Genomic DNA, 22,314 nt, shown 5'->3' with positions numbered 1-22,314 from the left:
GCCCTTCCCCCAGTTATGACTAGGCTCAGAGATCAGGATTCAAAATCTGTGCTCAGATTCTACTCTTAAATGGTATTAGAGTTCTTTGAGCTCAACTGTTCTGCCCATGTTACACTTTCCTCAAAACGATACCAGTAATAATTTGTACTGCACCAGGCATCATGCTACTTTTTTTGCACACATTAGCTAGCTTAACACTCACAAGAAACCTATAGGAAACAAACTAATATTATTCCCACTTTATCCTAGAATAACTGCATCTGAGTGAGGTTAAGTAAGTTGCAAAAGGGTATTAGAAAAGCGGATTAGAATTTAACCTAAATACCAAAGCTTCAGTGTGCTCTTATCCAATGCATTATCCACATCCATGCCAGGATTCCCCTCTCTCCCTCCTTGGCAGTTGGAACAACTGAATCCAAGAGAAAGAAATGTTTTTCCTTAAGGATAAACAGAGACTTAAAGGGAGAAAGAGAAAATCTATATTTCCTACTTCCCAGCCTATGGACTTCCCTCTTGCCAGTTTCTCCAAGGAAAGGAAATCAGCAAATGTGTCATTGCTATAATTGATGTGGCAGGGTGTTCCTTACAGTGCCTACCATGCAGTAGGAAACTTGAAAGAAAGAAAGGCAGCCAGCTAGTATCTATATAGAGTCCATGCTTGTCAAGATCCTATCGAGGCATTCCTTCAACTAGGGCCATGTCAAGAGTTACAATAAAGGAACATGATCAAAACTTTATTTCTCTGAGATTCTGGCCCTCATCTATAAAATTGAAGAGCAATTCCCTTTTGCAGAGTTGATGTGAGGATTAAATGAGATATTGCACATAAAGCCCTTTGCACGAACCCTCACAACACACTTAGTAAACAGTAGCTACCAGCCCATATAGGCACCTCATCTTCAAGGCCAAAGTAGTCATGGAAAGAAGACAACAGAAGATGTCGAAACAGAAGAAACCTTAAAGAATTTTTATTTAGGATTCTTCCCACAAGAGTAAAACTGAAGTTGTAAGAAAAAAGATCCAGGTCAAGTAAGTGGTGCCAAAACTCAAAGGACTGGAAGCCCAGTCTCCTGAGCCTAGGTCCATGTGCTTTCTAGCACAGATTCTGCCTCTAAGCACCCAAAGGATAGACAGCCCTTACTAAATGGGCAGGGAGAAAAACAACAGGTTTTAGTTCTGGTCTTTTCACCAAACTATGAACCTTGAGGGTGTATATGAAGAGAAAAAAGCAGGAAGCTGATGTGCACCCTGTATAAGATCGGCATGAATTCATAGTGAGGCCTGAAAATAGAAGTCTTGTCACATACTCCGCTGAGCTTGCTACAAACACCTCTATTGTTAATTCAGAAAATTCCGACCCTTTGTCTTGTTTCTTTATAAGCCAAGCCTCATTTATGTTACCACTCCTTGTATGCACTATTCATAAGACAGGATTTAGGAGCATAAATCTTTTCTTTCTTTTCTTATCTTTTCTTTTCTTATCTTATCTTATCTTTTCTTTTCTTTTCTTTTCTTTTCTTTTCTTTCCTTTTCTTTCCTTTTCTTTTCTTTTCTTTTCTTTTCTTTTTTTTCTTTTCTTTCTTTCTTCTTTCTTTCTTTCTCTTTCTTTCTTTCTTTCTTTCTTTCTTTCTTTCTTTCTTTCTTTCTTTCTTCGTTCTTTCTTCTCATCCTCTTTCTCCATCTTTTCCCCACATATTCCTCATTTTCCTTCTGTATCTACCTATTCCCTCCTCTTCCCTTCTTTTCTTTTTTTTTTTTAAATGATTTTATTTATTCATGAGGGACACATGGGGTGGGGGGGGGGGAGGTGGAGACACAGGCAGAGAGAGAAGCAGGTTCCCTCCAAGGAGCCCGATGTGGGACTCAATCCCAGATCCCAGGATCATGCCCTGAGCCAAAGGCAGACACTCAACCACTGAGCCACCCAGGCATCCCCCTTCTTTCTTTTCTTATGGTCTAAATCTAGCTCTGGTCTTATGGTCTAAATCTATGGTCTAAATCTAGCTCTCTCCCTTTCTCTTTGCGATTACCCAAGGGCATGCCTTGCAGTCAGCAAATGAAGTGGTGGCTCCTTGAGGCTTTCTTCTTCTCCTTCTTCTTTTTTAAGATTTTCAAATAGTAGCTATAATTCATTTATTGAGTCACACACAACAAGCATTTATTGAGTCTTACTATGCCCTAGGCACAGCACATGTTGCTTGGAATGTAAGAATGAAGAAAACTGTGTCTCACCATTAACATTTAACATATAGTTGGGAAAATCATCCATGCTGTATTTGTGGATATTTGAGTTGGTTTTGTTTTTTTCACAGTTTAAGCTTTTATCATTGCCCATTCAAAGATTATGACAAGTGTCAGGCACTGCATACGGATAAATAATGTGTGCTCTCGAGCTCACAATGCAGGAGAGAGAAATCAAACCATTTCCACCAGTGGATTCAATTTGTTAAAATCCCACAGTGAGAAAAGTCATAAGAATACCATAACCCAAGATGGGAAAATCATCTGTGGTACCCTAAAAATACTACTTTTTTCTATTGCAAAAGCAGTAGGATTTCTGAGTAAACAACCCTGTTAGGCTGTGAAGAAAGTTCTGGATGATTTGAGCCAGCTTTAACATTTTTCTTTTGTTTCTTCTTGTATAAAATGGAGACAGTAAAGCAAACATGCTCCCTTTAACCCCTGAATAAAAATCAGTAGAGGGACCCACCTGGGGTCCTGAGAGGGAAGCAAGCTTGAAGTCAGAGGGCCTAGAATGCAGACTCTCCCATTGGGTGATCATGACTTCATTCTCCTGAAACAGAGCTCCCTGAACTACAATGACAACAGCAGCATTCACACCATTAACAAAGCCATCCCCTGGTATTCAGTGTGGGACTGGACACTGCATATGCATTATCTTTTTTTTTTTTTTTTTTTTTTACTTTTAATCCACATGACAAACCACAAAGATATTTACAAAATATCTCCACTTAGCAGATGAAGGTCTTGGGTCTTTGGTGAAACTGAATAAAATTACCCCAACTATCCAGTCAGCAAGTGGCGGAGCTAAGATTCAATATGCAAATATATAGGCTGATCCTATATGAACTCTTAAATAAGAGTTTTTTTTATCAGCAAGATCTTATTCTTACTAATCCATGTGGCATGAGATGCATCGAATAAAAAAGCCAAGAAAAGCCAACTTACATGTTCTCCTTATGAAAAAAATATAAAAACATTTTTAAAGTTTCTTTTTCCCATTTCAAAATGAAAACTTACTGTATTACCATAAGGAGTATATACTCAAAAGTATATGAAAAAAAATACTCTTCCTCTACCCCCTCACTCCTCCATCCTTCCTTGCCATCCTTAACGTAAGCGGCATTAACAGCCTGGTGTTTGTCTTTATTTTTAACATTTAGCATTCCTTGCTCACATAACTCACCACTTAAGAACTCCTAAAAGTCACAACCTGTCAGGGAAGATTCAAGTTACAGTCTGTGAATGACCTGGGCATTAGCCAGGAAAGTGGGAGGTAAATCATTCATGAAAAACAAGAGATGACCTACAAAACCAAGACCTAATTTGTCTGCACTGGAGCCTGCTAAGAATCCTTACTCTTTCCAGCAGGAAATGTAATGTGGCCATTACCAGATGGAGTGGCCTGGCTGGAGGGCAGTCCACAAGGACTGTGTCCAGGGAGGTCTTGTGTCTAGGGCTACTGAGGAGCCCTTCCTTGCTTGCTTCACACTTGCTTCCTTGAATTAAGAGCACGAAGCTCCATAGAGCTGCCTCCCTAAACCCGATCTCTGCCACCAGTGTATCATGATTTATTACAATAACTATTTTCCACTCCAACTCCCTTCCCGTCAGCTTTCTGTCTTTTCCTAAGCTGTTTGTTAATGTCAAGCTAAATGTTGCTGTTTTTTACTGTGCTGATTGATTCCCAGGTAGGCCCCAGGAGCTATCATAACTTCTGGAAATAGATTATAAACGTGTTAGCATCACCAAGCCTGAGAAAGTGCCTTCACTTGCGGTCGGTTTCCCACCAGAGTGGTAGACAGCTCTCAAAGAGTTAATGGGCCCCATCGCTAATGGGGCAATCAGGGGCTTGTTTGATCCCAGTTCTAATCGCATCCTAAATCTCTATCCCATCACCTAGACAGATGAGTGAGCTGGGGCCTGAAGTGTGCTGTGGAGGGCAAGTGAGTCATAGACAAACTTCCTCTCTGAAAGGTTCATTGAGAGAGCCAATTAGCCAGGAAGGAGGTGCTGTTCTGCATGCTCTAATTACCCGGGGATGCGAGGGGTCAGATCAGAAGCCTGACCCCCACAAGTAACCACACAAATCGCCTCAATAGAGTTTTCGAGGCGGGAAAACTTGAAAGCCGGCCTTGTGTCTGCCTTAGCAGCCCTTTCTCAAGAATCCAACAAAGGTTGGAGCCTGGGACAATGGCCTGGGTCCTCCCCTGGACCACCTCAGGGACAAAGGGGGAACGCAACTGCCAAGATCCAAAAAGCCCAAGCTGCCGCCTGTTTGGAGGGAGGGTGGAGAAAGTGTGGCAATTTCTATAACCTGATTTGTCCCTTGGTCCAAAAGAGGAGCTTTTGATCTCCAAAGAGGGGGTGGGGTGAAGAACACCACCAACGAAAACACAGAGATTTCCAAATGGAATACATGAATTCATTAGCTTTTTTTTTTTTTTTTTAATATAACTTCTCCAAAGCACTTGATCCTGGTACTTCAAAACTATAAAAAACAAGTAAAAAGGAATGATTATAATTATTCAAAACTTGGGTTGGAGCTCCCTAAAATGTACCTCAACTTGGTTGTATATTTGATAAGCCAACGTGATAGGTTGGCAAAAAAGATCACTTGGAAATACAGCAACCAGCTCAGAGACAGCCTGGACTTCTAATGTATGATGAAAACTCAGAGTAATCTAACAAAACCCTCTTATCCTAATGGGCTTAAAGTCTGAGAGAAAAAATGCAGTCCTGCTTGTACAATGTTCAAAAGCAAGTCAGTTGATTTTGCATAAGTACACACACAGATGTATGTTGGGGAATAACACACACACACACACACACACACACGTATGTGCACCTAAAGGTATATGTACATATATAAGTTGTATAAGTCTGGAGAATATTTGTTTTCATTAACTTCCCTGTTTGAGTTGTTATTGGACAATGTTCTAGGATTGAAATTCAGGATCGGAAAAAGAGAGTAACCTGTTTTGGGAAGTTTGATGATTTCCAAGTGGATGAAGACAGTAAGATTGATGAATATCTCTTGGGGCTCCCACATCAGCAACCAGGGGATAGAGTGGACAGAGACAAAAGTGACATTTGAAAATCCCTGCAGTTGCTATGATGTATGTATCTCCTAACAGAAGATAATATAGGGACTGAGGCACCAGACTGTGTGAAGAGAAGACTGACAGCCAGGATAGTCTTTGCCTTCACTCCCTGGTGCTCAGAGTCCCTTGCCTTGTGCCTTGGTCATCTTGTCTCTCCTCTGGCCAGTTCAATCCATCCCCCTGACCACTCCTTTTCTGCCTCTCCAGCCCACATCTCTCAAGATGAATGCTTCAGAGATAAGAGAGGACAAAGAGGCTTCATACAATTAGATAGGAGCCCGAAGTTAGAAGTAGGGAGGAGAGAATGCAATTGGAAGGTAGATAAAAGAAAAATGGAGAGATTTTGTTCATGAATGTTGACCCCTTCATCCTGACTATGGTCCGAGAAGCACATGGTGAAGTCCTGAAGTGTCACCTTTGTGACCACAAAATCAAAATGCATACGAGAATACAATTCAGGTTGAAAATAGCATTATATTTCTTCTTCCCTTCTTCCTCCTTTGCCTTAGCACTATTCTACTTTTGTGTATGTATCTAATTAAAGGAGCAGCATGATGCAATAATGATATTTTGGTGACCTTAATGATTACAGTTTTTAATGTGCTCATGTATTGCTAGAGACTGTTCACTCTGAGTAACAGCATCAAAAGCATTCTCTCTCTCTCTCTCTCTCTCTCTCTCTCTCTAATAGATGAGGAAGTGGAGTTTCTGCTACATTAAGTAACTCATCCAAGGTAACTTAACAAGTAAGCAGCAGAGCCAGGAACATTGAAGAGAGTTTGAATTCTAGGTCACAAAAGACCTTTTGGAGACACTGGTTCTCTGTCACTTGCTAGCTATGTGAATTTGGGCATGTTATTTAAACTCTTGCAGCCCCACTTAATTTCCTCACTTGGAAAGCGGAGTTAATAAGTAGCTCCCTCTCAGGACTGAAACCAGTAGATACAGGTAAGGTCCCATATAATGCCTGGCACAGAGCCTATGTTGCTAAATCTGAGCTCCCCCTTTCTCTTTGCCCATCACTCTTTAAAGTCTGATTTTAAAATGATTGGCTCTATTACATTTTTGATTCTGCAATTCTATAATCAGAGCACTTTCCTGGTGCTGAATCCACACCCAAGAAGCCTCATTTTCCCCAAGCCTGTGCCTCTACAGACACTAAACTCAGACAATACACACTCTTTCCAGTCGTTGAAAGGGATATGGCTTTGGAGTAATAGGGGGAAAATATATCATGAGTAATATTAACAAGAAACCTCCATAAAAGTTGGCCCATAGCTTCTAAAATTCTTGTGGTTTATCATTGAAATGGAAACTTGGTCTCCCAATGGTAGATGGCAGCATTTTAGGGGCCATCTTCTTACAAGTCACTAAGGATTATTGATGGAAAAAAATTATAAGATACCATTTCAGCTGAGGATAGAGACACTTAAAGAAATTTACCCAAGGAACATCAAGAAACAATATAATATCAGCAGGACGTCAAAGACCTCGTAATTCCTATTTGTGAGTCGGGACTATGGAACTGAGAAAGGTTTCCAAGTATCTATTAATTCAGTACATTCTGAACTGAGTGGCAAGGCGGCATGAATTGCCACCATCCGTCTGAATCTTTTTTACCTCGGCTGGCTTTTGAGAGAAATACATCCTGTCCTGAAAAAGTGAGTAACAGATTAGAACCCTCCGTAGACATCACTGTTTCATTTTCTAACAACTGTTTTTTTTTTTTTTTAATTTTCCTGCTGCTGTTAGAAAATGAAGAAAAGTAATTGATAGTTTGGTTTCTGGTTATGAGATGCTTGATGTTTTGGAACTGAAGGCTTTGCTTGCACTCTATGAAACTAATGCCTAGAATTTCTGACCTGGAAGAGAAATGGTGACCATTTGGTCTGATCCCAGCCAACTTCTCTTTTTGTAGATAGATGGTTAGATAAAGACACAAAGAAATTAGCTATAAAGGCAGTATTAGAACTCAGGTTTTCTGACTCCCAGCTCAATGACTTTTATATATACAATTGTGCTCTCCTTGATACTAAATAATTTAGCTTAGGATTTGAGAGCATACAGCCAATTTATAAGAAAGTTACTCTCCCCGTTCATAGCTTATAGATTCAGTCCACAGAGCCGTAACACATTTCCTGTGGGCAACTTGTTATGCCTTATTCCATACAAATGGGGGAAAGTCAGTCGACCAATACAGGCAGTTGGAGGGATCTAATTAATATGACTCATGACGTATTTTATTTATCAAAATGTTCAAGTCCATATCCGTATTGATGACCTGAAATCATGTGAAAAAGGAAAAGTGGTTCTGGTTGAAATCTTCCCCCCTTCTATATTACTATTACTTTAGATCTGACTCAGGTTAATAAAAGTTTAGACTTGTTCTAGAATGCTATGCCTCTGACCCTGGTCATTTTTTTTTTTTCAAGAAAGAGAGAGAGAGCATGAGTGAGAGAGATGGGCAGAGAGAGAGAGAGAGTCTCAAGAAGACTCCACAGAGTGTGGAATCCACCACAGGGCTCAATTTCATGACCCTAAGGTCATGACCTGAGCTAAAATCACTTAACCAACTAAACCACTCAGGGTCCTCTGTCCCCATCATTCATATAATTATTCATTAATGAATGTTATGAGTTCAAGAGGTATGTATGTTGGTATCCAAATTCTCCCCTCTTTCTTCCAAGGCTCCCTGATAAATGGAGCACTCAGAAGGAACATTAATCCAATCATAAGGGAAGTGCTTCTTTGGTAATGATTCACCATGTGGTCTGCTGGAGTTCCATGGGTACAGAATTTGATTCAGGGCAAGAAGTAACTTTAACTATATAGGTCTTCAGGATTGGAAAAGGAGGCTACCTTGTGAAGTAGAGGAATCCGAGCAAATGGAAAGCACTTGTGTAGGAACTGGGTAATCACCATTCTAGTGAGGTGGAGATGTAGTTGTTAGTGTTAAGAACGTATTCTTTGAAGTTTGGCAGAAGAAGCTTTAACTATTCTATATCTTTCCCTTGAGACTTTGTGGTATTTACCTAGGCTGTACTACTATCACTGGGAGCCTGTTAGAAATGCAGAAACTTGGGTTTTACCCCATATCTACTGAGTCAGGATCTAGATTTTAACAAGATCCCTCAGCCATTTCTATGCACATTGGAGTTTGAGAAGAACTGACCTAGGCTTTTTAACCCTTGGTTTGGTTATTTATTTTAAAAATTGGTAATAGTGGCTACCTCTTAGTGTGTGTTAGTGATCAATAAGATGATGTTAATAAAGGTTTTAGCAGAATGCCTAACAATTAATACTCAGTAAATTATGAGTGCTATGATTAGCCTATCTGTAGATGAATCCAGCATTGGGTTGGAAGTTGAACTAAATTACTTCTACAGTCTTTTTATGACTCTAAGACTATACAATTCTATAGTTTTATTTCACACGTTTTGACATTTTGGGGTCAAATCATTACTCCAACTCCCACACCAAGAATATAAATATATTTGGAAAAATCGTGTTATATTATGATATGTCTGTTAGGCAGATGTTCTTTTACCCCCCTCCCCACACCCATATTATAAGGAAACTGAATTGAACATGCTTGACAGCAAGCATTTCACTTCACCCATCCATAAATATGGGCTTGGTGGGGAGTGGAGGAATGTTGGAGCTGCATTCCATCAATTTTACTTAGTCTGGGAACCAGAGATCCTCCTTTCTTGCTGCTACTGAGAGATCTTATACTGTCTACAGTCTATTGCTCTTCAGTTGAAATTTACATTTGTCATGTTTAATGCAAAGAAATTTGTTCTGTTCCATGTAAGAAAGAGAAGTTTAAGAGCAGAGTTGATCTCAAAGAGTCCACAGGAACATAAACCTGATGATAGCATTCTCCTGCTTAAGTACCATTAATGATTCACTATTGTTGTAAAAGTTCCAAAATCTTAACAGGCTCTACAAATCCCTCTGTGATTTGACCCATGTCTGCTTCCCCAGTCCTAGTGCATATTCCCTCTTCTCTTGTATCAGTTGTCTATTGCTGTGTAACAAATTGCCCCAAAATTGCATGCCTTAGAAATGCCTTATACCTCACACACTTTCCATGGGTAAGGAGCAGCTCAGCTGGGGAGTTCTGGTTCAGGATTTTCATGAAGTCACAGTCAAGATGTCATCTGAGCTCTGCCTCTCTCTCTCTCTCTCTCTCTCTGTGTGACTACCATAAATAAAAAAAAAAAAATTTAAAAAAAGATGTCATCTGAGGTTGAGTTGTCTAAAAGCTTGACAGGGACTGGAGGATCTTATTCCAATGTAACTGACTCATATGTCTGGCAAGTGAATGCTCATTGTTGGCAGGAGACCTCAGTTCTTCTCTGTGTTGTCTCCACAGGACTATTTGAGTGTCCCCATGACATGGCAGCTGGCATGCCCTCAGACTGAGTGATCCAAGAAAGGGCACAGTATAATCTATAAGGTCCTTTTGCCATGGCCTTGGAAGTCATACATGATCATTTCCAAAATATTTTAGTGATTACACAGATTCACCCTATTTAATGCAGGAGGAAACTACATAAGAGTGTAAATAAATGCCAGGGGACTAAAATCATCAGGGATCATCTTGGACACTGATTGTCACACCTCTCATGCTCTAAGCATTTCAGTTAGTCAGTTCACATTGAGGTCTCAAAAACAGAGCTCTCTCTCACCTTCCAGACATTATGCATGGTTTCCTCTCCATGGATCTAGGTTAACCTCTTCTTATCCTCCATTCTGTACACTGGATGTCATCTTTCCTGAGGAGTTTTTTCTAAATCTTTACCTAGACAATGCAAGGGCCCCTTCTGTAGGCACCCAGTATCCCCTACATCCCAGCACTTTTCACAGGAGATTGTAATTTTATGGTCTTGACTGCTTTCCCTGCTAGATTTAAATAGCATTAAGATGTCAGTCTAGTCCCAGGAACTCACCCTGTACCTAGAATTTAGTAGAAGTTCAATAACTTCTGAGTATCTCATAAATGGAAGCATGGATGAAAAACAGAAGTGCTAAAATTAGGCTTATCTTGAACAAAGGTAAGACTTGGATTGGGGGGTGGGGAATAGAAAGGATACACAGTATGGGCAGTGGGGTGGAATTGCTTTGAGCAGAAGTATGGCACCCTCTTCACTAGAGACAGACCTTGTCCAAGCTCCTAAATTTAGTTTTCAAGACCCTCTAAAAGAGAGGAGAGAGAGAGAGAGAGAGAGAGGCAAACCAAGAAACAGACTCTTAACTGTGGTGGGTGGGGTGGGTGAATGGGTTAAATAGGTGGTGGGAATTAAGGACAACACTTGTTATGGTGAGCACCGGGTGATATATGGAGATGCTAAATCACTACATTGTACACCTGAACCTAATATTATACTATCTGTTAATTTGAATTTAAATAAAAACTTTAAAAGAGAGAGAGAGAGAGAGACCCTCTAAAATCTATCCTCAATCTTCCCCTTTGGTTTTTCTTAGTTTTGGCAAGTGATGGTGAGGATGGATCCATGCATCTTTAATCACTAAGATTAAGAGTTTTTAATTATGGAAATAAGAAAATAGAGAAGTGAGAGGTGGATAATGAGAGAACAACAGGATAGCTGAACTGAAAGGGAAAAGGGTCAATATACAGTTGATATATTTTGGAAAAGCATAGGATTCAAATAGAAGAATGATTTCTCAGGGCCTCTTTTTAAATTATGGGCTCTGGCATTCTCCATTTGGGATATGCAGAAGCTTCTAATTATAGTTGACACATACATCTGCTTGAGAGAGTTATCTGAGCTAGTTTTTCCTGATCCTTCCGTCACCTCTTCTCCTGACACCTGACTGCCTGGGCTTTCCCCAGGTGTGAGGACCAGCATGCTGCATGGTTTCTGATACCACTGATCCATGGATGCTCAGATTGCTGTGGTGACTCTGCAAGGTTGGAGAGTGTTAACTGGAAATGTTGCAGAATTAACTTATTTGAAGAATATTATGACCAATTAGATATAGCAGAAGCCAAAAATTTAACAGATAAATTGCTTTCCCTTTCTCTGGGCTCAATCCTGGGTAACTGTTATAATATATAGTAATTCCCTACTGCCTCTCTGGAGATATCCTCCATTAGCTAGCCATCAGCTGAATGTTATTGTGAAGTGGATAGCTCAGTAATTTGTCATCTTGTATTTGCTTTTCCTTTATACCCACCTCACTTCCCTTCCCCTCACCCCTGCTTTGGAATGGAAGTTCCAAGAAAGTATTAAAATGTAAGCACTGCCTCAGTCTCTTGTTTGAAGGAAAGAGGCTTTCAGTGACCCAACTAAGTGCAGCTCTGTAAGAAAGTCCAAGGTAGTTGGGGGAGGTTACCCTCACTGTGAGGAGAGAGTGAAGAGCAGACTCTGGAAGAGTAGCAGAGTGGGCCCTGGGAAGGGTCACTATCCATAAAACTGAGAACCTACCACAAAAGGCCTTGTAGATTACACTTTGGCAGGGAAAACAATGACAGAGAAAGGACCAAGCCCTGTTCTGTCCACAGACCCTCTGCAACCAGCCACAGTAGCTTTCAATGACTGAAAGGCTCATGTCATTAGTAGAACTTAGCTAGGAAACGGATATCCATCCTTGATTTGTTGGTCACTCACTGTATGACCTTGGGTCATGCTATTTCCCTACTCTGCCTTTTAATTTTCTTCCCACCTCCCTTTCTCTCTTTCTCTCTCTCTCTCTCTCTCTCTCCCTCTCTATCTCCCCCTTCCTTTTTAAAGGAGATTGGTCTAAATTAGTGGTAAGATAGGATATAAGGCTTATTAGGCTATAAGGATGGCCTAATTTTCTTTCCTGATATGCTTTAAAGCCTCCAAATGCCCATCTGCATGGCCAGGCTTTAGGTGTGTTTCAATTAAAGAGGCAGTGAGTAATTTCTTCTTCAGAGCATAATGGGCTCTCAGTAGGGTCAAACACACAGTACTGCTTTCCATCCTCGTGTGCCATGCAGGAACACCCAAGGAAATAAAAGTATGAGAGGTCCTATGTGGAGACCTAATTTCACTCCCATTTAAAATTCAACAGGAACACTCTTCAGAGGCAGGGCCCAGGGAACCTGAGCCAGCAGCTGACAAATTTAAACCAGCCCATCCATTCCACCACAGGGAAACACAGGCATGGAGTCACCCTGCCGCCTCTCCTCCCCCCTTGCTTTCTTTATTTTTCTCTTCCCTAAGAGGGAGAGATTATGAATGTAATGGAAAATAGTGGACATTCAGGGTTGGCTCTGAAAAAATTGGTCAAATGAAGGCATATTATTGGTTTCCATGATTAATGGAACATCCCATCCCTCAAAGTGCAGTCAAATTTCCAAACCCCTCAAAAGCATACTGGGATGCTAACTACCTCTGGATCCAGAGTAAATGGAATTCATTTTTCTGGCTTTTCAGCCTTGGGTATCCTCAGAGTTGTTAGAAAAGCTGAAAAGAGCATGAATAGGGAACCCGCAGACCTGCATTCCAGTTCTGTGGCTCTCTTACTGAGTGGCCTTAGGCACATTCTCTCTCCCTCTAGCCTCAGTATTCTTCTTAAGGAAATGGGCAACTTCTTCACAACAGTCTTCAAATTTAATACCAAGTTTTTTGACAGTGATGTTCCTTTTGGGACTCTGCAGTCCTCCCTGAGGTGACGAAAACTGTTTTAGTTATATTACAATTTCTAGCTAAGTAAACACTGGTGGAATTATATGATGAGAGAGAATAGTACCAAGTCTTTGGTTTTACGTAAACCAAATTTATTTGGTTTTGCTGACACCAAAGCCCTAGTTTACTTGCATTTCCCTTTGTGAGGGTGAGGTAGGTGGCTTGATGAGGGCTTGGTGACAGTGAGCCTGGTTAGTGGGACCTGCACTTCCTTTACTTCTCAAGGGAAAACAAAAAGCAGGAACCACAGCACTTCTTGGTAACTTCTTTCTCTTCTCCCAAGAGAGTCAAAGACCATGCAGGATGCAGACAGAATGAGTCCTCAAGAGAACAGTGAGAGAAGAGGGTGGAGACAAGATGAGAGCCAGGAAAGCTTTCTTCATAGGTAGTCCATTGTATGTCACTATTTAGAAATTAAGTGCTATATCCTATCCATTAACAGAGAAGAATGGATTCTCATCATTCCTACAGTGTGGCCAACTCGTGGTTTTGTGTTTGTTTGTAGTCGTTATTGTCTCCCTCTGTGCAGTACTTGACTTGGAGAAACGAGATTTAGGTTTGAGTAGCAGCTCCTTCACTCTGAGTGGAGGATCTCAGACAGGTTACTGCACCTCTCAGGTATACATCAAAGGTCTGCAGTGTCCGAGACTGTTGCTAGCCTTTGGAGCTAAAGTTGAATAAGGCACAGACTCTGCACTCAAAAAGAATACAAAGAAAACAAAAAGTAAAACAAACACCAAAAGCACTTTAATGGAATGAGTGCCATAGTATAGGGAAGTACAAAATAGTATGAAAACCAAGAGGAGACAACCCGGAAAGGTACTCAAGGAAGACTTTTTGGAAGAGGCAGTATGACACCTAAAAGCACGCAGGTGATCACCCAGGTAAGTGGAGAGCACAGATGAGTGAGGCGTGGGTTCAAGTAGGAGAAATTTCATCTGGTTAAAACACAAGAGGGCTCATGGTATAGGTTGGAGTGTAAATGGGATAGCGTGGAAATACAAGAGCAATGAGACTAGAATAGAATAACTACTATAATACTCAAATCACAAAACCCAGTGGTAGTCAAAACACAAATAATAAAATACATGGATTTACCCCTACAGACCGATGAAATCACTGAAAGTTTTAACTTACAGGATGGGAAAGGTGATATGATCAGACTTTCATGTTAGAAAGAACACTCAGTCTGTTATATAAAGAATGATCTGGGTGGGACCAAACTCAATATACAGAGGGTGGTCAGGAGGCTGCTGCTGCTGATTGCTTGGACTGGGATGGAAGCGATGGAGGTAGATTTACAAGATTATAAAAAGGGAGAGAATCTGTAAGAGATGCTAACTGGATGTGGGTCTGCAGAGGGAAGGAAAGATGTCTCTCTTGGATGATTGGATGAAGAGTAGAGGCTTTCAGTTGAACCAGAAGACCAAGGAAAAACCAGAGGGAGAAAGAGGGAAGGATGAGAAGTGATGAGGTCAGTTACACATATGCTGAATTTGAAGGGTCTGTGGATTATCACAGTACTGATGGCAAGTAGGTAGATGGGTATATCTCAAACTAAAACTCAGAGCAGTACAAAATAAGAAGCACCCAAACTTATAGCTGCTCTTAGATCTCAGCTTTGGTAAAATGGGGATAATACTATTCATCTGCTTACCTCACAAAATTGAAGTACAGAATGAATGATATAGGGAAACTGAGGATACTTGGGGAAATGTATGGTGCTATATAGTTGCAAGGTGTTTCTTTTTAACTGGAGAGCCCAGGGGCATAAGTAATTTGATTAGATTCATTATATCATCTGTATCGACTGCACTGTTCTCAAAGAACTTAATCTGGACTTGCAAATAGAATCAGAGGAGATGACCTAGATAAGAAGGAAAGGAGGGAATACAAAGGTAGGCAAGGGGCACCTAGGCGGCTCCATTGGTTGAGCATCTGACTCTTGGCTTTGACTCAGGTCATGATCTCAGGGTTCTAGGATCCAGCCCCATATCAGGCCTCACACCCAGCATGGAGTCCACTTGGGATTCTCTATCTCTCTGTGCCCCTCCTGTGTGTGCTCTCTCTCTCTCTTTCTCTCTCAAATAAATAAAGTCTTTAAAAAATAAAAATTAAAAAATAAATCTTAAAAAAAGGAAGACAAAACCAGAAGGCACGCACATGAAGATATGGAGTACTTGGTACCCCAAGTATTTGCTGGGTACCTGTATAGGTATTTGCTTAACTTTCATAGAGACCCTGACCAATGGAAGCAACATTATTGTCTTATTTGCTGCCCAAATGGATTTAGCCCTCCCACCCTCACCAAAAGAAAGCCTAAGTCATCTACATCTGTTATGTACAGACTGATATTTTTCTTACTCAGTTGCTAAGTACAGGACTCTTCTGGAATTCCCTTGGGGAGAACAGCCATAACCCCCTACATCACTACTACCCTAAAATGGACTGAGACTGTTCAATAAACACCTTTCCTCTGCATACTCATAACATTTTGATGAGAAGGAGGGGGTGACTCAGTCATAGACTAAAAAGATGAATAAGTATCGCCAGCCCCACTCAATTATGGGGCCAGAGGGAAAGGCAGTGTCTGCAAAAGTCAAAACAGATTTTCGAAACAGTTTCTCTTCCAGTCTCTGAAAAACCTGCTCATTTAATTCCCTTTCTGTTGATGACTTTGGCTTCTGAGATAGGGCCTTTCTCTGGCAGCCCAAAGCACTGACAATCCCCCAAATGTCAGGGGCTTGGAGAGCTCATTGGGGTAAGGTGTCCAAAAGGACAAGGCTCCCAGCCCTCAGAATCTTTGCTGAGTTCTGGAGTTTCCAAAGTTCCAGTCTCCTGTGGAGACACTGAGTTGCAAATGTCAGTTGTTGGAACCCTGCAACCACAGCCTCCTGGGTGTTCTAACAGCCTGGGCTCCTTCTCTGCTGCCTTGCAGTGATTAATTACAACCAGCCAGCCAGGTTTCATGGGTCGCCACTTCCATAGCAGCCATGATTGAATTATCTTTGCTCTTTGGAACAAAAGACCCAGCTCAGACCCTGAGCATCCTTCACTAGTACCCCACAAAAGAGGGTTTATTATGGTAAAGATATTCTCATCCTTTCCCTTCAGTCCAGAGTAGATGAGAACAGATGCATTAGGCAGGAATTGTGATGGATGGGGCCATTTGGTCTAAGCCATAGTTGTAATCCTGGCTCTGACCCCTATTGCCCGTGTGACTCTGGTCAGGTGACCTCCCTTTCCTGAACTTTCGAAATCTTCCAGACATTATGAGGAGGGAGGGATCTGTGCTCTAGCTCAGATCTAGCACATGTGCTCTAGCACATGTGCTCTAGCACATGCTAGACAGGAGACAACATACTTGACAATGTACTCTTGACTTCCCCTTTTCCAAAGCTGTGCATAACATTGTAAGTCAACAGTAGTTAATCATAGGACCTTTTGTCTGGCATCCCTGTTAGAACAGTGGTAGTTTCCTACACATGTATGTATTACCCACCGTGTGCTTTTTGCATGAGCAAAAAAATAAATAAATAAATCCTCTAGCATTTACAAAGCACATTTACCTACATCTCCACATGTGAGCCAAACAGCCCCTCTATCAAGCAGATAGTATTGGCCCCATTTATAGGCACAGATACCAAGCTTCTTAATTAAACTCAATAACAAGTTCATGACAGAATGGAAATACAAACACAAGCATGCCTGGCTTTAGCTGTAGAGACCTTCCTTCAAAGTATGTTCAGGAAATAATCCTAGAGGGCATGTGGTTGCAGCAAGCAAAAGTTTACCGAGTGTCTGCTATACACCTGTTAGGTGTGGAGGAGCATAGGTAAGCCTGGGCTCTCTGTCCACAAGGAACTCCTGGATGAGTGAATAAAATCAATAAAAACAGAACGCATTCACCTATTCAGCTCAAGTCTCCTGAGGACCTACAATGTTCCAGGCAGCAGGCTATGTACCCATTAAAAGAGTTTACACTGTTGGGAGGGAATGAGAATTAGATACTAGTGCAATCTGAGGTAGAGCATATTGATTCTGCATTGGTTGAAGTTTGAATTTTATATAAATTCAGTAAAAAAAAAAACAAATGAACACATACTCATTTGTAATGAGGGAACAGGGGGAACTGTAATCAGTTACAAGGGAAAAAAGAATAAGGTAGGACACATTGCTCATCTCCATCTCATCTTTACATACTTGTCTATTGCCATATCTTCTTTAAGCTATAAGCCATAAGAGCAATGAAGTTAAAGCAACGTAGGATTTCAGAAGAGAGAAAGTATACATATATCTGCACAATCAGTGAAATCCTCATTTTATTTGAAGTTTATGATGATAACCCTTTGGATTGTCCTTGGCATGGAGATTCCTAAGATATTCTCTAGAAAACCATAGTTCCAAAGGATGTGAATAGATGTTTCCAGAGTTGGGAGGGGGTGGGAAGAGAAGGAGACACTTAAAAATTTAAATAGGAAAAAGGACAGACTGATCAAACAAAAGTAAATGTTTCTTTGTGTTTTGTTTTCTTTCTGCTTTATTTGCTTCTTTTTTTTTCTATAGGACATCTCAGAATCTTCAAGTACATGTTTCTTGAAGTAATGAGTGGAGATAGGGAAGGGGAGAATATTTAGGATTTTTTCAGAAAGTGTTATTCTGAAAGCAAACACTGAGACTAGTGTTCCCAAGAACACGTATTTATAAGTGTTACCCTTCTGGAGGCATCTGGATGGCTCTTCTGTTGAGTGTCTGGCTTCTTAATTTCAGCTCAGGTCGTGATCTCAGGGTCTTGGGATTGAGCTCCAGGTGAGGCACCAGATTCAGTGGAAAAGAATTTCTCTCCCTCTGCCCCTTCTCCTACTTGTCTCTCTTTCAAATAAATAAATCTTTAAAAAATATAAGTGTAGCACTCCTGGACTCAGTATCTCTTTAGCCTCAGCTATGGAATGTTGATGATTGCTCAGGTAAGGTGAGACAAGGAAGAGAAAAAAGAGGAGTAGTTTGGCAACAGAAGGTACTTTGGCAACACAACAGTTAAAGGTTAAGTCAACGCCATGAACATTGCCTCCTCGGTGGACATCCATAACATCCCTACTTGATAAAAACAAAACAATACAATACAATACAGTTCCATCTTGTCTGGAGCTAGGAAACCTTCTCTGGAAGGTTGATGTATAAGCTGGCATCTGAGAGCCATAAGTTGGCTCTCAATGAGAGGTACAACAACGGAGAGATACAATGATAGTGCCTTCCTGGACACAAATCACTTTGAAGAATTACAGATCTCCCTCTGTTTTGAACCATGGGGAGCCACCTATTGTACTTAAAATAGCATGGTGTTTGGAATCAGTTTCCCCATCCAGCAAATGGGGATGATAATGTGTCTTGCAGGGTGTGGATTATGGGAGCTAATTCATAAAGAGACTTTAATAACACTAGGCACCTTGTAGGCACTCAGTAACGGAAGCCAATATTAGCTGCTACTTCCACAAGAAGTTGAGACTCCTTTACCATTTTGTAAGATGAAGCACCACCTTCTAACCTGACAGAGCAATACGATTTAAAAGCCCCTGCTGAGAATGAAGGTCCAGCATTCATCTTCAGTAATTAATACGTGCCCTGGGGGATACTTGGGATTGAAGATGGGAGGGTGGGGGACTGTTTTTCCTTTTTGATTGAGTGTCTTTTTTATCCCAAGCTATTCTGAATGTCATGGAGAGTTAATGAAGACATGTTGTACACCCACTGCAAATGCAATAAAATAGAAAGTACAACCAATTCTACCACTGTCTGAGGAGATTAAATCCTCAGTCACCCTGGAAGTGCAGGGGAAGAAATGAGAGCTATGCTAGGAGATAGATGGGGGTGATGCTGGTTACAAAGGCAGAAAGGACAGAGGGGGACGCTCTTCTGTCTTTCCACATTTCTCCTACTTTTTCTTCCTTCTTCAACTCCCTTCTCCCCCACTGGCTAGGAACAGAGAGTGAGCACAAGGTGCCAACACCCACTCAAGCACCAGATCATAAAATCAGCATAATTCAGTCTAAATAATGTGTACAGAGTGATAATCTCTGTGCCTTTCTTATTCCTACCTAGAAGACTTACTTGAATAATCTAAAAAAGCCTCCCAAAAAACAAAAGCCCAAGCCCCCAAATCCAAACCCAAAGCAATACCTGTTCCATCAGTAGGTCTTGCTGCTCAAGAACTGGGCTCAAGTAACAGATGTGAAGTTCCTCAGGTTAGCAGCCATTCACAACTCTTGAGATCTCCAACTGGGAACAACTTCCCAGTGTTGGAATAAACCAGATGATCTAATGCCTGAAGATCCCCCACTCCCGCCCATCTCTACATATATGATACATCTGAGAAATAGTTGAATGTGTTCTCCCCAAAAGCCTGGGTAGGGCACTCCTTCTTTAATGAGACAGCAATTTGGAGAGACCCCAAGGGGGTGGCTAAGGAGGTTAAGAAACACTGCAAAATTGTTTAGAATCCTCTAGAGAAAAGTTTCCTGAATAAATCTTAGCAATTATGACTCTTTCTCTTAAAGAAAGAAACAAAGAAGAAGAAAAAAAAAGTTAAACAAACCCTAGAGTAATTTCTACAGTATGGCTATAAAGTAAGCTTTTCTTCAGAGGAACAAAGTGATCTCCATTTTAAGAGAATTTTTAGTTCCTCTCTGCTCTTTCTAAAAGGGATCTGGTGTATTTTAGACCATAGTAGATTGAATTGTTAAAAATGATGGCTCTGCTTCATACTCAAAGCAGTCCCCAAACAGAGCACTACAGTTACTTTAGCAAAGCAGTTCCCCCCCAAAAGAAGAAAGGCACATGATTATAATCTAGTGCTTTCTGCACAGGTTCAGGAGTTAGAGAGCTGAGTTCAAATACTGCCTCCTCCCTCATGCAACTTACTTAAACTCTCTGAGCCTCAGTTCCCTCCTTTGTCAAGTGGCAATGATAATAATCATAGTCCTCCTTGAGATTCATTTGTGTGAAATTTTAAAGGGTACTGTAATCATTATTTACTACCTCCACTCAAACATTGTGGTTCAATGTTCCAGTCCTACATCATAACAAAAGCATTGAGTATTATCTCAATGTCAGTTATTCTGCATGAGTTGTTGCACTGAACTCTGTCCCTCACTTCAAGATGCATTTGACCATCCTATAAATATGAGAGCCCATAAAAACCACCTCTCATACTTAAGATCCCAGTCAGTAAACTCTGTAAGCTCAGTAAGAGTCAAACCCAGTTCTATGTAAATCTAAACTACCATTTCCACTTTGTAGTGCTACATTGAGCTGGGAATGTACATATCTGCTCATCCATTTATTCAATCACATAAAAAGTATTTATTAAACAAATTTAAGGGTGCAGATTAAATATGTAAAAGCTCTTTAAAAGATAAAGTCCTGTGTGAATGTAAGGTATTACAACAAGGGGCAAAAAGCCTCTCTGCTTTCCCTGGTAGTGTGAGTGGGAAATGCAAACAGCATGCACAATCCCTGATTCCTTATCCTGTTGGAAAGGAAAAAAAAAATCATTACAGACCTACTAATATAATCCATCTCAAAACCATTGGCTATTCAATGGATTCAAAGTGTACCCTCTTGGGTTAATTGTATTACCACAAAAGAGACAATGGAAAAAAAACTGTCAGGAAAGTCATAAAACCTCTTTACTTACATGCCCCAGAAATTACCCCTAGTGACCAGACTGCCATAGAATCCTGGCCTAAGATCACATATCCCAGTCATCTAGGATAGTTTGATAGAGAAGCAATGTTCAAATAGAGTCCAGATAGAGAAGGGAAGGTAGGTTCTAAAAGATACTGTTGTAGCTGAGCCAGATAATCAAGATCAACACCAATAGCAATATGGCATGTTGACCCTATCTATCCTTAATGGGATGTGACAAGAATGGCATTTTACTTCCTCAAAACCCATACTCCAGTCTAGTCATGAGAAAAGCATCAGGCAAATCCCAGTTTAGGGACATTCTACAAGATACTTGACCAGTTCTCATTAAAATTGTCAAGGTTATCAAAAATGAGGAAAGTCTGAGAAATGGTCACAGCCTAGAAGAACCTAAGAAGACATGATGATGAAATGTATATAGTATCCTGGATGAGATACTATAACAGAATAAAGACATTAGGTAAAAACTAAGGCAATGTGAATAAAGTATGGGCTTTATTTAATAATAATGTATCAATATAGGTTCATTATTTACAGCAAAATACCACACTAAGTGTAAGTAGTTAATAATAGGGGACACTGGTTATGGGTATACAGGAACTCTCTGTTCTGTCTTTGTATCGTTTTGTTGTAAATCTGAAATTGTTTTTAAAGATGAAGTTTATTTCTTTAAAAAAAGAAAAGGTGCCTTTATCATGCACAAGGAAAAAGGAAGCCAAGAAAGATTGTTTTAAGGGTAACCAATTCTTCCATTATCCCATTAGGCAGTGTTGTGCCTTGTTGTCTCAGGAAACCAAAATAGTTTACCTCATTTTGACTTGGTGTTTGTCTTGATCCATAAAATACTTCATATGACTTACAAGAATATATAAAAATTAAAACTCAAGAAACTGGTATGGGGCAGGAGTCAGGTAGGAAGCAGTTTGGCTTGGAGTGTATAAATAAACTGGTGTCAGGTGGACCCGTGTTTATGCCTGGCTCCTTAGTGAGGTGAAGTTAATTACCTTTTTGTAGCTCTATTTTCACATTGATGAAGTGTTTTTAATAAACAGTGAAGATGCCATATTTAATGCTGTAAGCATCTTAACAGATAAATGTACCATACTTTTATAGTTTGGGCGCAGTTACTTTTCAGTGCCCAAACATCTCAGAGATATTCCAGGACCCCACCAAGGGATCCAGACTGAAGTAAATGTTGTTTTAGCCAATAAATTTTATGGAATATTTGGAGTCCCACCAAAATATCTTCATAGTGGAAGACATTTTCTACACACAAAAGCTTTTTAATCCATTTTAACATAAATTTCTTGATTTTATAGATCAGAAAACAGGCCAATGGAGAGAGGTGATTTGCTCAAGATCATACAGGGGATTCTGGGCAGAATAGGGATTTGAATACAAGTGTCCCACTGGTAGTTTGACTTTTTTTTTTCCTACATAGCAAATTGAATTTTTATTCCTTCCAAAAATACTTCCTGTATAATCTTTAAAATAAAGAAAGGATAAGGGATGTGCAACTTAATATTATCCAGTGTTAGGGATTAAAAATTTCTTCAAGCATGGAAGTGCTGATTGGCTGAGGA

The 22,314-nt window shown here is 40.4% G+C and overlaps 1 long non-coding RNA gene across 2 annotated transcripts in view; it reads right to left on the bottom strand.

Moving 5' to 3' along the window:
* Positions 1 to 19,431, bottom strand: part of LOC119873986 — a 151,684-nt gene extending 132,253 nt beyond the window's left edge. For both annotated transcript variants that reach the window (XR_005367223.1, XR_005367222.1), the window contains exon 1: positions 19,205 to 19,431. This is a non-coding gene — a long non-coding RNA (uncharacterized LOC119873986). The remainder of the gene's footprint in view (positions 1 to 19,204) is intronic.
* Positions 19,432 to 22,314: the final 2,883 nt, after the last annotated feature.

This window comes from Canis lupus, chromosome 11 (assembly GCF_011100685.1).
Source record: "Canis lupus familiaris isolate Mischka breed German Shepherd chromosome 11, alternate assembly UU_Cfam_GSD_1.0, whole genome shotgun sequence".
Classification (NCBI taxonomy): Eukaryota; Metazoa; Chordata; class Mammalia; order Carnivora; family Canidae; genus Canis; species Canis lupus.
This window is presented reverse-complemented; position numbering and strand designations above follow the sequence as displayed.